Raw genomic sequence first — 6870 nt, 5'->3', positions numbered from 1 at the left:
GTGCTTTATAAAGAATATTTCCATAAAAAATTGGATGTGAAATACCTGAACGTATAAGAAGTCTGCATGTTGAGCTATATTTACGAATGATGTCCTTATACCGATGATAAAATTTAGTAAATGTTTTGACTAGTTTGTGATATCGAAAACCCTGGTGTAATAATTTTTCAGTAATACATAAATTTCTCTCGTTAAAATCTAAAACATTGTTACATACACGAGCGAATCGTACAAGTTGAGATATATAAACACCGTAAGATGGTGACAAGGGAACGTCACCATCTAAAAATGGATAATTAACGATAGGAAATGAAAAATCATCTCTTTTATCATATATTTTAGTATTAAGCTTTCCGTTAATGATATAGATATCAAGATCGAGGAAAGGGCAGTGGTCATTGTTAGTATTAGCTTTATTTAAAGTAAGTTCAACAGGATAAATTTCTTTAGTATACATACTGAAGTCGTCATTATTGAGAGCCAAAATATCATCCAAATATCTAAAAGTATTATTAAATTTGTGTATCAGATGTTGTTTCGATGGGTCTTTGCTGATTTTTGTCATAAATTGTAACTCATAGCAATACAAAAAAAGGTCCGCAATAAATGGTGCACAGTTAGTCCCCATTGGAATTCCGATAACCTGACGATATACGGAATCTCCAAAGCGAACAAAAATGTTATCTAGTAAAAATTCAAGGGCATATATAGTATCAAAGCATGTCCAATTGACATAGTTTTTTTGTTTATTGCTACTAAAAAATGACCTAAAAGAGTTTGAACATATATATTCACATTCTGACTTTTTAAATGCCCATTTAATTAGGTGTGTGGATTTTTTCTTAATGAGAATGTGAGGCAATGTGGTATATAGGGTAGAAAAATCAAAACTTTGAACAGATTCAAAATCACCAATATATGCATGCAATTTATCAAGTACTTCCAACGAATTCTTGACACTCCAAAAGTAATTAATTCCACTATTTTCGAAGGCCTTATTTGAACAATTTATTATCAGGTTTTTGATTGTACCAAGTGTACTGGATTAGAAGAATAGACAATTTAGTAGTGGAACAATGACTTGAAGACGAAATGAATCTATATTTGTAAGGTGTTTTGTGTAGCTTCGGAAGCCAATACATAGTTGGGACTTTCATTGTATTTGGTTCTGCTTGTAAAGCGGTAGCTAAAAGTTTATGTTTGTTACAGATGTCGTTTTCTGAAAATGGAGTCAGTTGGAATGTTGGTGAATTGGTGATTTCTTTTTTCAGAACCTCAATGTAAAATTTACGTCAAACAATAATAATATTATTAGCAGCTTTATCGGCCGGGACAAAAACAAATTCCTTGGCTAGTTCTTTTAGTTTATGTTTGATACGAGAAATAGATTTATTGTGGTTATTGTTAAGAGTAAAATGTTCTTTAAAATGTTGAATACGTATATCAACTATGTCCATTACTGATTTAAAAAAAGAGTCCAAAGATTGTTTGTCAGCTTTTTCCCGTTTTATCCATTTCAAACAGTAAGTATGGAGTGAGTCGTGGATGATATTACGACACTCATTCCAATTTAATAATTGACGGGGGACGATATTTAGGTCCTTTACTGAGGAATGATTTTAACTCTCGGTCTTGAACGATGTTAAGATCTCCTGTTATAACATGGGAAATGGGTCCATAAATGTATTCGGAATTACTGCAATTACACGAAGTAGGTGTATTTTCACTGATATTAACATCTTTACACAATTGGCCATAATTAAACACAAATTTTCGGGTAGATTTCTTGTAAATATAACAAATAAGAGGGAGCTCAGTATTATCAAAATATCCCGGAATCTGTTCTTTAACAGAATGGTCGTTAAAAATACCGGCAATATTTACAAAATCAAAACCTTTATTGACATACTTTATTTTAATAAACTGTTTTTTATGATCTTCAGGGCGATCAATTTTGGGAAACAGTTTAGAATAACAATATGCCATTATAATTTGAACGATTTCATACTTAGGACTGCTATATGAAATTGTGTTGCAATCCTCTAAAATTTTATTTAACTTATTAACCGGTAATGAACAGAGCTTTGTTAACAGATAATGTCTGCCGTTGTTTTTTGAAATAGAAATTAGGTCCGAAATATTGGTATGATTGGTCCGAAATTTTCTTTGATTGCGATTTTTTCTCCGACCATGAGAACGGTTTTTACGAACAGTTTTAGAAACTATATCCAAAATGTTAACAGAATTGGTTCTTGATATATTACCAATTCCCATGATATTATCATTAAGACCGAGAGGGTAGACTGTCTGTAATTTTTTAATCCAATTTAATTCAATTATTTTCCGCGATCGTACAAACTTTGAATGAGATTCACCAGGCTGCTTATTTACTACTTCTAAAGGTTGAACTGCTAAATATTTAATAGGATGATTGTGCTTCTTAAGGTGTTGATAAATGATACTTTTGAATTTATCGGGTCTTTTAAAACGATACAGATGTTCTTGAGTGCGTTTAGATAAATATCGTCCAGTTTCACCTACGTACTGAATACCGCATCCCGGTTTGTTTCATGTGAGTAAATAAATTATACTGTTTGTTTTTCAAGTTATATCAGTTTCAAAATTTAAAGAAAATGTGCGACCATTAAACGTGGACCTTACCGTATTGTTGGTGGAAAGACGGGTACATGTAAGTCATTTTTGGCATGACACTTATCGATAGAAGGGTAACCACGATTTTTATTGTTAAAAATGTTAGCGATGGTAGTATTTTTAGATAAGCGATTTTGAAGATTGAGACGTGTAGATACCCTGTCATGTCTTTTTGATTGAGTTAAGCCATTTCAATTGATATTGTATTAAGTCTTTCTATGTTGTAATGTTACACTACTATTTCAGGTTAGGGTGCAGGTTGGCGCCTGTTAAAACGTTTAAACCTGCTGCATTTGTTTGCACCTGTCCTTAGTCAGGAACCTGTTTCAGAGTTTGTCGTTGGTTGATGTGGTTCATAAGTGTTTCTCGTTTCTGGTTTTTTATATTGATTAGACCGTTGGTTTTCTGTTTGAATTGTTTTACACTAGTCCTTTTGGGGCCCTTCATAGCTTGCTGTTCGGTGTGAGCCAAGGTTCCGTGTTGAAGACCGTACTTTGACCTATAATTGTTTACTTTTTACACATTGTGACTTGGATGGAGAGTTGTCTTATCGACACTCATACCACATCTTCTTATTTCTAGTAACAACTGCTCCTTTACCATTGTCACACAAAATGATTGCCAACGGTGACCTTATTTGCTGATATACACCTGATAGTCTACAATTTTCATTATTTATCAATTTTCGAGCAATATACTTTATTTTTTGTAAACGTTTGAAGTAGGAAAAGAACCATTTAAACGACTTTTCGGACATATTGTCTTGATTGCAATAAAAAAAGATCATGGCAAATCAACACGGTTCAAAATATTATGATTTATGAACACTGACCTGTATTTAATTCTTACAAAGATCCAATGGTCAGTTTGTATATAGTCTTCGCCATAGAGTTGTTTTTCGTTTCTGTTTACTGTAGGTTACGCTTGATCAACTATATATTAACTGATATGTTATTTCATGCATGTATTTAGTGTTAAATGCTAATGATCTTGACAGACATTAGGCGAACAAGCGACATTTTTTAATTTGTCGTGAAGATATGTCCTTAAAAATTAGCAAAATATAATCGAAAATAAAATTTTCAATGAATTTTCTGTTTACAATTTGAACGAACCATTGCATTTCTTAGTTTACTAGTGAAACAAATACTTTTTTGTGTTTTTGAAAGAATATGTTTTTGAAAGATAGAAAATAAATGATTTTTTTAAAAATTTTCATGATAATTATTAATTGTTTTACCCTTATTATTATTAATACTTTTTTCTAAATAAATAGATGAATTTGTTTTTACCTTTTATATGTTTGAAAAATTTATGTTTGCATCAGTTTTAAAAAAACAGACTCCCGCAAACGCTAAAAAAGAAACGACTTCTCTCACCACTTTTCCAGTTGAAATAAATGAAGTTTCCTTATAAAAACATTTTCCGAAAAGCCATTTTAACGATTTCTTGAAATATTCATAGAAGGTGCAATTGATGCATTCTAACCAACTGTAGTATTTTATAAGGTGTATAGTAATTGCTAAACAATAATGACTTTTCGTAAAGTAATGGCAAAACATCCACGATTATTTTTAGTAAACGCAAAAATATTTGCACTTTGTCATGTCATAGTCTGATTAAAAAAAATCCTCCCAACTGTAAGGACTTACGGTATGAGTTATGCACTATTTTGAAGGGCGTACGGTGAACTATAACTATTCACAACTTTGTCATTCGGTATCAATGGCAAGCATTCCACCTCTCATTAATTCTGTATACACCTCATCAATTGAATTAGATTTTTAAATGATAAAAGAGTTATAAGGAGTTAAAGAGGTGAAGATGGTGTAAATATTTTCTGCAGTGTGTTAATATGACGTCAGGTTGAACTAAACACTCTCTCAGAAGGGGTTAAAACAATTAGATCGTTGATAAAACGAAGAATCCACATGTTGAAAAACTGTGTAAATGTTCCACCTTAGTCCATATTCAGATACAAAACAGCTGTGAAATGTTTGAAGTCTCTTCACGACAAATATGGTGTTGTTCCTGTGGACAGACCTTCAAACGTATTGTTTTGTGTGTTAATCCTATTACTACGAGTGTCTTATCAAAGATTTACGAATAAATAAACACTTGGGTAATCCCACGTACGAAAACGTAACCATTAGATGAGATCTTAGCAAACCACAAGTCCTTCATCGCCTCATTGAATATTTCAAGGAACAAAAACTCTGAGGACTTACCTTATTTATATTGGATATCTTACCTTCACAAGACTCCGCAAGTACACGGTACTCGGTACATTTCCGGCTCATCTGCGTGTTCTACAAAGGGATTGTCCGTTAGATTAAATAAAACTGTGTCTGCAGTGAAAGAGGGATTACAGAAATACTGTGATACATATTTGGATTCTTATGAATCAAAAGAACTTCTGGAAAATCTTAAATCTCGATAATTTTTTGAAATAAATTCTATCAAAACCTTCGATTTTTCCACCCTTAATAAAAAAGTTCATCGGAAAGTACCAAGACCTTATAGATAAATATTCAGTGTCTACTTCACAAATAGTACAAGATGGTCTTGGGTTATAGATTCTAGGTGTTGAAGTTTTGTATCTTTTTATTTTACATTAGTTTCCCCGTTATTTGTCTTCGTGCAATTTTTTTTCTTTTGGTCGTATGACTTTTGACGTGACTCGGTATTTATGCATCCTGTCATCGGGTTTTTCCCTTTTTAACTTTGAGCATTCCTGGTGCAGGTGTGTCATGAGGTGCGATTTGGACACAAATGGTTTTTACAGTGTTGTTTCTATTTTGTTTACCCTTATGTTTATATTTACCTAAATTTTACTTTCTGGAGAAAGTGTATACTTTAAACGGTATGTACGATCAACGACAAAAACTTTATTTTTACGCCATTGTCAAATTTACGTCACTGATGAGTCTTTTGTAGACGATACGCGCGTCTGGCGTACACAATTTTATTCCTCGCATCTATGATGACATTATTACTACCTACTACACCTTTTTTGTTGCCGTCTTTGTTAGATTAATTTGTATGTTTGTTTGAATTTGTTTTTTCATTATTGTGTTTTATGTCTTTTATGTGTCTTTACACAGTTTTGGCTGCAAGAACCCATTTTTGTCACATTAACCTATAATGGATTTTTTAGTTGCTCACCCAATGTTGTCAATATAACGGAACTACAACTGTCATACAAGTGGGAGGTTTAGCTAACTATAAAACCAGGCCTAACCAATCATTTTCTGCGGAAAATGCCTGTACCAAGTCAGGAATATGGCAGTTGTTTTTCACTTGTTCCGTTGATTGAATGCGTTTGAATTGGTCAGTTTTTATTGACTTCCCCTTTTTGAATTTGCCTTTGATTTCGGTATTTTTGTTCTTGGCTTTTTTATACCACGGACGACGAAATGATTGCAAAGTGGGAGTAACAATGGTTTATCTTGCATCGCCACATAAGAATGATGGATAAATGGTATCTTATTGGTATATATCATTCAGTAGAATTGCTAGTACATAAGTTTGCGAGTAGAACTGATATTCAACAAGTGGTAATATGCATCAATATTCGAGAAATATACTTTATTCCTTGTTAACTTTTTCCGTAGCTATAAAACCATGTTAACGACTTATCGGAAATATTGATTATACAGCAATAGAAAAAAACATAACAACCAAACGAAGCTTAAGATCTTATGGTTTATTAACACTGACCTGCAGCTCAATTTTTGACAATATCCGATTGTCAATTTTATATGTTCTATTTGCCATAGAGTTGCTTTCCGATACTGTTTAATGTACGTTTCGCTTGAATCATTTTATATTAGGTGAAATATAATGTCATGCATGATGTTTTTTTAGTGCTCTGGATTTTTAATGCACAATTTGAGATGCGAACATTCGAATTTTTCATTTTTGAAAATATTTCCTTTAAAATAAACAAATTGAAATATTCCAAAATAATATTTTTCAAGAATTTCCAGTGTCGAAATTGCTCGAAACATTGCAGTTTCTTTGATTTACAGTGAACCAAAAACTTTTTAGTTATGTTTTATTTTATGTGTAAAATATCTGGTTTTTTAGTTATTATCATAATTATTAATCTTATTTCTATTGTTATTAATATTACAACTTCATCAAAACAATTTCTTTATACATTTGATAAATTTGTTTTTACTTTTTATATGTTTGCAATGGAAGTTATGTTTGCAT

The 6870-nt window shown here is 31.9% G+C and overlaps 1 long non-coding RNA gene across 1 annotated transcript; it reads right to left on the bottom strand.

The window, feature by feature from the left end:
• Positions 1 to 3490: 3490 nt before the first annotated feature.
• LOC127730038 (uncharacterized) lies at positions 3491 to 6562 on the bottom strand. The gene is made up of 3 exons (XR_007994940.1): positions 6373 to 6562; positions 4904 to 4961; positions 3491 to 3584 (listed from the first exon to the last, which is right to left on the bottom strand). It is a non-coding gene; the product is annotated as an uncharacterized LOC127730038 (long non-coding RNA).
• Between the last annotated feature and the right edge of the window lie 308 nt (positions 6563 to 6870).

This window comes from Mytilus californianus, unplaced genomic scaffold, assembly GCF_021869535.1.
Source record: "Mytilus californianus isolate M0D057914Y unplaced genomic scaffold, xbMytCali1.0.p SCAF_1, whole genome shotgun sequence".
In the NCBI taxonomy this organism is placed as follows: domain Eukaryota; kingdom Metazoa; phylum Mollusca; class Bivalvia; order Mytilida; family Mytilidae; genus Mytilus; species Mytilus californianus.
The sequence above is the reverse complement of the archived record's forward strand: the minus strand, read 5'-3'. Positions and strand labels throughout refer to the sequence as shown.